The 10,727-nt window shown below is 33.4% G+C and overlaps 1 long non-coding RNA gene and 1 pseudogene across 1 annotated transcript; both read left to right on the forward strand.

The window, feature by feature from the left end:
• LOC107549330 (uncharacterized) overlaps positions 1-10,727 on the forward strand; it is a 68,108-nt pseudogene that overhangs the window by 49,830 nt on the left and 7,551 nt on the right.
• Positions 9,039-9,739, forward strand: LOC107549345 (uncharacterized). The gene is made up of 3 exons (XR_001604552.1): positions 9,039-9,057; positions 9,553-9,588; positions 9,710-9,739. It is a non-coding gene; the product is annotated as an uncharacterized lncRNA (long non-coding RNA).

The raw sequence follows: 10,727 nt of genomic DNA on the forward strand, positions 1-10,727 counted from the left end.
AGCATACTCACCGGACATGTCACCCATTGAGCATGTTTGGGATGCTCTGGATCGGCGTATACGACAGCGTGTTCCAGTTCCTGCCAATATCCAGCAACTTCGCACAGCCATTGAAGATGAGTGGACCAACATTCCACAAGCCACAATCAACAACCTGATCAACTCTATGCGAAGGAGATGTGTTGCACTGCGTGAGGCAAATGGTGGTCACACCAGATACTGACTGGTTTTCGGACCCCCCCGGACCCCCAATACAGTAAAACTGCACATTTTAGAGTGGCCTTTTATTGTGGCCAGCCTAAGGCACACCTGTGCAATAATCATGCTGTCTAATCAGCATCTTGATATGCCACACCTGTGAGGTGGATGGATTATCTCGGCAAAGGAGAAGTGCTCACTAACACAGATTTAGACAGATTTGTGAACAATATTTGAGAGAAATAGGCCTTTTGCGTACATAGAAAAAGTCTTAGATCTTTGAGTTCAGCTCATGAAAAATTTATAATTTTGTTATTGTGTTATAGTGTAATTATACTGTAGAAAAACACTGAAAAAGCTATGAGGAAATAGCTGTATATTTGGCATACCATTTTCTTTTGTATTGTTGTGTTGCTGGTTGCTGTCCCGATGTCAACATGATATGCTTTAGAATATTAACCAGTTGAAAATTTTACTTCGTTTGTTTTACCTTTTTTTATATATATATATAAATACAGCACGGAAATACTGACATACAGTACATTTGATAGACTGGCAGAAAATGCTTAACAGTGCGTGTGGCTGTTCCTTTGCTCACCACGAGGGAGAGACAGCAATGAGCGAGATAACTGACCTGAAGTAAATGAACCGCTAAAATAATTATCTAAATACATCGGTGAAATTATTCGGTAAGATCAAGACGTGTCAGTGATGCTTTTGTATTTTAATATTTAATTAAAATGTGATAACGTAATCATTGAAAGCAAAATACGGTTGGATGCAGTTTCAGGTTGACGTTTTATGGCCCCTACCCAACATTCCGTGGATGAAAGCCTTCTACTTCCCTTCGACACAGACGCTGTTCAAGCTTTTAAAATCAGTAATAACTTCCTGCATTGTTTTAATTTAATCTGCAAGAGCAGGCTTGATGAATCTTTCAGAGGTAAGTATCAAAATATATTACAAATATCAAGCAAATTGTCATAAAACCAATATTTGTACTACACAAACACAATGACAATTTTAAAGTAGGCTATAGGCCTAAACCAGGTTAATAGCTACACAAGGTAGAGTAGCTCAAATGAAGAAAAAAAGAGAGATGTTTGAAATTGTATAATTATCAGACTCCGTTTATGAATGACAAAATAACCTTATATAATTCATACACTACATGGTTGAGTACATAGTGTAGAAGTAGGCCTACATAATGTATAAGTGCATAGTGTATGGTGCGTCATTTGGGACGCAGCTTATTTTTTCCATATGAAAAAGGAACACATAAATTTGCTTTCTTTAAGGAATAAATCTCTCTCTCATCACAGAAGAAGGACTCTTTTTCACTTTGTCAACTATATTCATCATGAGAATCCTTGATGACTATAACCCCTGGAGCTGTAAAACCTTCATCTGGCAGACTTTGACAGCTCCAGGGCTTTTGTGAAAACTAGATCATACTTCCGCATTTTTCCTGTAGTCCTGCTCACCGACAAATAAAACTGGTGCAGATGACACGAAAAAAGAGTGCATTCATTTACAAGATGGTTAAACATCTGCAAAGTTATCCTGTTTTTTTTATGTATGTTCGTAGACTGCAATATCAACATCTCAAATGACCATGTCCTTCTCAAGACTCCAGTAATGATGCTTAGGACGATGAAAGCTGCACAGTTATTGGAAACCATAAAAAATAATTCAACATTATGTGTGCTTTTAGACTACGTCAGTGAAGTTCAAGTGAAACTTTCCTCCTTTTCTGACCTAACAGATACTGGAAGCATTCAGATCATTTTACAGCGAGTAAGACACAAACATGACTATTCATACAAAATGCGGTGCTAATAGACAACATGGGGAAAGTTGGATCTGTTTGTCCATCTTTTTTTTTCAGATAAAACAGGAGCTGGTCAAGTACGGTCTGCCAAACAGCATCGAGCTGAAATTAAGAAAAGTGCAAAGGATAAAGCCGTAATATCAGTCTGATTCAGGAAAAGAAATAAAACAGTCCTGTATCTTCATAAAGAAAAACACGTGATTCTGTAATTATTGGCATGAAGTAAGGTTAAACAAATGAAATACTGACACATACATTTGAATGAATGAATGCCACTGTAAAACTGGAAACATGTTTTGAATTTAAAACCAGTTAATTTAATAGTTACATTAAATGTATTTCTTCAATTTTTTTTCTTGATCTTATTTCATTAAATTTAAGTCCTATTGTTTGAATGTTTTTTGTGATAATTACTGGCAGTGTTCCAATGAAAACCTATTTTCTTTTATTCCAGGAGATGCTCTGCTGTTGAAACACGGCTGGGACACATTTAAAAGTCAATGCACACTTGCTGCATAGCAATTTAACCCACATCTGATACAAGACGTTGAAGATGCAGAGGTAAGTAAAATCTCTTTAATATTACATTCGATAAATTGTTTCCTCAATTTTTGCTAAGCAAAATGTATGTTCACTGCATATACTGTAGGCCTACATATGAATACATGAAAGTATGCTAAAGAAAACAATTCTTTGAATAATAAAGGAACCTTTGGGATTTTGGTTAGATAGTCCCTAGATATGGGAGTACAAATTAAGATTCATATTTTCAATAGTAAATACAGTATTGTACTGAGCAACCACATGTACTGTATATGTAGCTCCACAATGTCCACTCTTATACATTTTAAGGTCAGCTCATAGTAAAAGATGCCCAATATAAAGTTGGAACTTTTTCAAATTCATAGTTGTAAATATCCAAATTGTTGTAATAATAATAATAACTAACTTTTTTTTTATCAAAAGTTCCAGATTAAGATCGGTTTAACTGTATTTTTGCAGTGGAAGTAATAAAGCTCTGTAGGACATCTGTAAAATCAGAAACCACCACCACACTTGCAATCACATCACGTATTAATGCTGCTAGTGAGGGAAGATGCATCATACAGCTATGCAGTGTGTTTTTTAATATACTGTAGAGAGTGTTTTATAATTGTATAATTTATATTTCTTTTTGCCATTGCACAAACAGCAGCAGAGCCATGGAGAGGTAATCATTGACCTTTGAGCTAATGTTATGTGTGTATGTCCTTAATTACGAGATTGCTTGTAAAACCTGTTCACGTTTTCAGTTGTATTTTTTGTGTTGATTCTCTCGGCAGCACCAGTGATATTCTATCTATTCGGCTCAGCAGCAGGAGACACCAAGTGTCTTGAAACTGATAGTGAAAACTAATATTCTGTTGGTCTTTCAACTCCATTTAAGTTCTTTGGCTGAATGAACATACAACCAGAAATATGTGAGAATTCAGTTCCATTGTCAAATGTTGCGATAAGCCAGATTATAATTGTTTGCTGGGTTTTAATTGATTTCTCATATTACAGGTTAAAAAGACACAGCCGTAACATCAGCCTCATCCATGGAGGCAAATGAAAGCAGAGACTGGTTCATTAAGTCTATGATGATGAATGCCACTGCTATTTTCAAGAAGAAAAAACTGATAAGGAGAGGAATGTCACTGCACAGGAAAAGGAACTTGTATAAAGTCTCACTCTTCAACTTGCTTTCTGTTTCTCACACACATAAAGTCAACTACATACAAACATAATTGAGCATATACGATGAAAATAACTGATTCATCATTATTATCAGATCTGTTTAATTGCTTTAAAGGTTTAAAACTCTTCAAACTTAAGAAATTGAAGTCTACAATTCATTTACTAAAACATAACTTATATCAGAAGACACATACTGAACCAAGTTGTAAAATACTGTATGTGTTTTGCCTTTTAAACTTTGAATGGTCTTGCTGGTCTCTGCTTTTCTCTGTTTAATGCACACTTTAGCAAGTAAAAAAACAAGCTTGCTTCATTTGGATTTGCAAAAAGAAAAATTGTTTTAAAAAAGGAGTACACACAAATATTAATACTGACATAAACAGTGTATTTGATATTAAACTGTTAATGGGAAAAGAGCTTATTTTAGTTTATTGGTGCCTGTGGTTGAGGGGTAATTGTCTTAATGAGCAGCTTAATGATGGTGAGTGAGATACTAATGCTTTAAAACAACTCTGTATGATTTTACCCTTTAATATTAGTTTCAAAATCATTCAGATGGTGCACTGACTTATAATAAGACGAATGGATTCTGAGTAGGCAAGTGCAAAAAATACAGACAACTACATTTTGGACACAGCTTGTGAAATAGTTTGGTAAGCTCAACATTTTACAACAGTGTTGTTGTCATAATATTTCATTAATATGTATTAACATGCTTATGAAAATACAATGGAATTTAATGCCATTTTTAGCTCAAAAAATAGTTTTAGGTTGCATTTATTACTCACCACATGTTTTAGTTTTTGGGTCGTGTTAATGGTTGCTATGGTTTTGGGATGTTTGGTTTATTTTATTGATTTCATTTGACAGTGATAAACTCAACATTTTCTCTGGAAACCTTAGTAATCAGACATTAATACTATCAACATTGACTAAATCCACTGTTCATGCAGTTGGTGTCATACGTTTGTCATTTTCTAGACCTAAAGTGATGGTTAACCTATTAAATATCTGTATTTCCCTTCTAAAATCTTTAGGCTATACTGTTTTCTGCGTCTAGAAACTCTAGTCTAAATTTCATTTCATTCACTTGAACAGAAGGTGGCGATAAAGTCTGTCACAATAGAGACATTATTATGTTGTTTATTGAGCATTTAGTGACATCTCATCTGATATATCATACAGTGACTGAGATTGTTCAGTCACTCTGACTCACAAATCGTTTAACTAATAATGAATTTTAATAAGTGTTATGAAGTTTCTGTAAGTACTAAAGTGTGTGTGTGAACAAAGTATAATTTATGGTTTGTCAGCTGGATTTTTGAAAAATTATTATTATTTGTGATTCTCATTCAGGACATTATTTGCATAGGCCTATATAATTTTTGCATTCCCATTACCTCCAACAGCAAAAGAAAAACCCCACTATTAGGTTTACACAGATTTCAAGAGGGAAAACAAATGGTGGATTATGACAGTCAGAAGATAAAAAATATATTAAGTTTACAGTCACTCCCTCAGCAGCTGTTTTTTAAATGTATTATTATTGATTTATTTTGGAATTTAATACCATGGTAATATAACACGACAGTATAATGCAAATTTGCCAAATTTACGATTCTATAATTGTTGCAGAAATGCTTCATGATTGTGTGTGAAAAGAGTTAATTGTTGCTCTAGGACAGTAACAGGAACTGGGGCATTAAATACATGTACAATAATTATAATATCGTGCTAATAAATAGCTGTGCTAATAAACAGTATTACATTGCAATTGCTGAATTCCCTCAAGGAATATGTGTTCAGATGCATTTGTAAAAACCCACAGTAAAGATCACTGTGGTATCACAATAATGGGTAATAATGGTAATATTTTGAGATATAGTACTTTTTGGTAGATTTTTGTTAGTGAGTCCTATATAGTTCTTTATATAAAGTATGCAATATATGTGTGTGCGTGTGTGTGTACAGGTTTACAATGCTATTAATCTAATTGTATGATTATATCTGTAGTGAAAGACCATTCATTTACATTTTTTGGTGTTCCAATGGTAACATATTTTCTTCCATTCCAGGAGATGTTAAACATTTTAAATCAATGTTAACTTCCTGCTAAACCACATGAGTTACAATAAGCTGTCTGAGGGAAAGGCATATCTTTATCTTGAATGTTACACTCATACGTTTAGAAAATGTATCCTTTCTTGTGTAATGGTTTAGACTAAAAACATAACTGACTATATTTTGAAATTTTTTAAAGGATAAAATTGAGAAAACAGAGGCTAATAAAGCCAATCAAGTAGCTTAATGCTTTCATTATTTTGTAAAACAGCATTATGATAAGACACCAATAAATATATTTATTCATTATATTTAGAGTCAAATAATGAGCATGAGGTGTAATTCCGTCAAGTTCCGTCATACTGCTAAGACATTTGATAAATCTATTCAATGTGTACATGCTGTTTTGCAAAATTCTCATAAGATTTGCTATAACAAAGGAAAAACTCCAGTTAGACAAGCTCAGTTATAACCAATGGATTTTAATTATTAGTTGGATATTATGCAAGAGGGTTTGGGTGTGTAGTCTGAAATAAAGTTGGGTAGATATGCAGTTTATTTATTAGTAGATAATGATTATAAGGCACATACTATTTGTTACCATTTCAACAGGTACAGTACAGACTCATAACTCTTACAAACATTTTATTTATTTAGTCATTTAGCAGACGCTTTTCTCCAAAGCGACATACAAATGATCCTGCAGTGACTGATATTGATAATTGATATTATCATCTTCATTTTCTGTATCAGTACTAAAGTGTTCTGAACACAAAGTATCAATTCTGGTTTCTCACCTGTTCATGTGTCAGCTGATATTTATTCTCTGTGTGATCCACATTCTGTACATTCCTTACATTCTGAATGCAGTCATTTCATCAAAAAATATAGAATTATGGATTATGGCAGTCAGAAGAGGGAAAGATGTCAAATGACCAGATAGTCCCTCAGCAGTATTAGAAGTGTTTACTAGTATTTTGTAAAAAAAAAAAAAAAAAGACTCATTGTGTGCTTTCTGAATTCCCTCAAGGAAGGTGTGTTCAGTCATTCTCAGGTTTTATAATGTGTAAAGCCTAAAAAACTCACAGGAATTGTACAGGGTAATGGCATATTTTAATACAGTATGTTGCTGGATTATGGGGCATAATAGTTTTTGATACTTATTTTTTAGTAAATCGAGTAAGTGAAGGATATACAGGCCAATATAAAGTATTTATATTTTTAATGTGAGATTATATTTGAAGGAAAGATTCAAGGTGAGTTTTTTTTTTTTTATATAATACTGGCAGTATTCCAACAAAACGTTTTTTTTCTTCCATTCCAGGAGATGTTTCCCTGTAAACAGTGCCAGGACGTGCTTAATAACCGATGAAACTTCCTGCTAACTCACAGCAGGTGCAAGAGCAGCTCAGAAGAAGCTGTATGAGGTAAGTCAAATCTTTCTATTTAATATTACTAAACTATATGCTCTTTCAGTTTATCCTTGCATGTGTAATGGATTATGCAACTTAAACATTACATAATGGGTATATTGTGCTATACATGTTAAAAGTTGAGAAAAAAGCAAAAATAAAGCAACAGGCCAATTAAGTTGCTTATCATGTTTATGATTTTATAAAACAATATATACGATAGAAGATGATAGAAGCAATATGATAGAAGATATCAGTGTTCACAAAATATTTACCTTTATACATGAATAATATTCAGAATTAAATAGTTCTTTCACGTTATATAGGTGTAATTAGGCTTTAATATGGATTTCAGTCACTTTATATTAGGTGTCTTGATCTACTTTGCATTTGTATTTATAAAATTATAACATGTAATGTAAAATCTTTGATAAATCTGCTTATTGTGTACATGTTTTGCAAAATTGTTTGTTATAGAAGACCGATCAGGTAAGGTCTGATTTGACACACTTAAAAAAATTGAAAGTAAATTACACAAATAATTATAAAGAAATGGCAAGTAACACACTGAATTAAACAGGAAATTTAAAAGACTGAAATAGTATTTTCTTGTAAAACATACTATGTATTTCCAGGAAAATGCATTGTATTTACACAGTATTTTACAAGAAAATGTTTTCTTCTAAAATCAAATTTACATGGACTAAATCCATAAGATTAATTAATGTGTCATGAATTCATTTGCATTTAAAGATGCCCAATATAAAGTGGGATCGTTTGAATATTGATATATATCCTTTGAAAGCAGGTCCTACAGTCAAATTTCAAAGCTAGAAATATCTAATTTCTAATAAATTATTATTATTTCCGATATTCCAGATTGCCATCGGTTTAGTGAGAATAAAGGGTAACACTTTATTTTGATGGTCCCTTTTGAACATTTTTTTGACAGCAAGTAATGTTGCACCTACATATCTACTAACTCTCATCAAAGTATTAGTAGATGGTTTGCTTAATATCTGCTAACTCTTTATTGCCATGGTCTCCCAACAAACATTCTACTGACTATAAGTAACGTTGCAAGTACATGTCAACTTATTCTAACCCTAACCCTACCAGTCTACTAATACTCTACTAATACTCTAATGAGAGTTAGTAGACATGTAGGTGCAATGTTACTTACAGTCAACAGAATGTGTTAAAGGGACCATCAAAATAAAGTGAAACCAAATAAAGCTCTTTCTGATTACAGAAGAAGGACCTCAGCATTGCGGTATTATCTCTGACTTCATCATGAGATTGTTTCTGGTTTCACAGCATCTGCTGGTGTTCATATCAGTCCTGTCACAGAGTAAGGTTTTGTTATCAGTTCGATTATCGGTCTTAACGTGAAAAAGACAATAAAATGTGTGACAAACAAATGTGTGTTTCTGAATTGAATAATCTCTCTTTCTCTTTAACAGCCAGAGCACAAACAACATCTGTACCAATAGCATTATCAACAGAAGGTACTTACTTTCCTCAAAGAAAAACAGTTCCTAATGGCTTTAAGCTTAGACGAAGTTCAGACAAGATGGACATCGTATAATTACACAGCTTTTCACCACATTAAAGGACATAAAATGTTATTTTAGAAGAAATGCATTTTAAAATCTTACCAGTTTAGTATATTAAATCCATTACAGCATAGAAAACAATCATTCTGGCAACAAGATTGTCATCGGGGAATAACAGACCTTGGAATGTCATAACTGACCAATCAGAATCAACTATTCCAGAGAGCTGTGTATAAAATGTAATAATGTTTTTCATGCATTACAACAACAACATTGGCAGGTACTTGTAGACCTTTGAATTAGAACCAGATCTGTAAAAAAAAAAAAAAAAAGTCCCCCCTGAGAAATTACCAGGAAAGAAAACCACACTTAGCTAATGAGGTATTCTATGGTGTTTGTATTCGTGTTCATTGTTACAGAAACCAGTACAAAAACCTCATCAGTCACTCCAGGTGATAAAACTGCAAATAATTTAAAAAATCATCATATGGCTATGCAACATTTTTTGTTTTCATTTTTACTTATGTAGTTTACGGAAGTTTGTTAGAATTGTATGCTCTTTTTCTTTAATAGAAACTACAACAACACCTGTACCTACAGCAACATTGGCAGGTACTTATAGACCTTTGAATTAGAACCAAATCTGTTTTTAAAAAACTTCTCCCATTATGAACCTAAGAAATCAGTGCGCATCGTCTATAGGAATTTTTTTTGCACTCATCAAGTGAGTGCATAATGTATTTAATGGCGTTTGTATTTGTGTTCATTCTTCCAGAAACCACTACATTGGCAACTACATCAGTCACACCAGGTAATAAAGCTGCGAGTGATAAAATAATCATCATACGGCTATGGAGCATTTTTGGATTTAACTTCTTTCTTATGAATTTTACAGAAGCTTGTTGTAATTTTATGCTCTTTTTCTTTAATAGAAATTACAACAACTGTACCTCCACCACTACCAACAACAACAACAGTAGCAGGTACTTTTAGACTTTTGAATGAGTCTAAAAAAAAAACCGTCCCCCCTGAGAAATCAGTTAGTATGTCTACCAGGAAAGAAAACCACACTTGTCAAATGAGTTCATGAGGTATTCTATGGTGTTTGTATTTGTGTTCATTCTTCCAGAAACCACTACAGAAACCACATCAGTCACACCAGGTAATAAAACTGCAAGTGATAAAAAAAAAAAATCATCATACGGCTATGTAACATTTTTGTTTTAATTTTTTCTTATGTAGTTTACAGAAGATTGTTGTAATTTTATGTTATTTTTCTTTAATAGAAATTACAACAACACCTGAAACAACAACAGCAGCAGCAGCAGCAGGTAGGTACAGACCTTTGAATTAAACTCGTTTTTCTCAAAACCTGCTATTTACTGATGCGGCCAGTAAAGCCCATTGCTTTCAATGCAAACCTTCAACATCTATAAAGTGGAGCAAAGGGCATTGATATTTTTATGCTTGTAAAGCTAGTTTCTTAAAGGGGTCATATGATGCTGCTAAAAAGAACATTATTTTGTGTATTTGGTGTAATGAAATGTGTTTATGCAGTTTAAGGTTAAAAAAACACATTATTTTCCACATACTGTACATTATTGTTTTTCCTCTATGCCCCGCCTTTCTGAAATGCATAAATTTTTACAAAGCTCATGGCTCTGAAAAGCGAGGTGTGCTCTGATTGGCCAGCTATCCAGTGCGTTGTGATTGGCCAAATACCTCAAGCGTGTGACGGAAATGTTACACCCCTTAACATACTGTGATGCCATGTCCGGCCAGAGCGACGAGACATAAACATTAAAACCCATTATAAACGAGGCATTTGTTGCATCCAGTGGGGACATAATTACGGATTATAATGACTTCTACTGTCTTTTTGCGTTGCATCGCACTGTGTAAACATAAAACCATGTCTGCATTTGTGATCGGAGAAATGACAAACAACAA

Source organism: Sinocyclocheilus grahami, unplaced genomic scaffold, assembly GCF_001515645.1.
Source record: "Sinocyclocheilus grahami isolate Dianchi unplaced genomic scaffold, SAMN03320097.WGS_v1.1 scaffold369.1, whole genome shotgun sequence".
Lineage (NCBI taxonomy): Eukaryota > Metazoa > Chordata > Actinopteri > Cypriniformes > Cyprinidae > Sinocyclocheilus > Sinocyclocheilus grahami.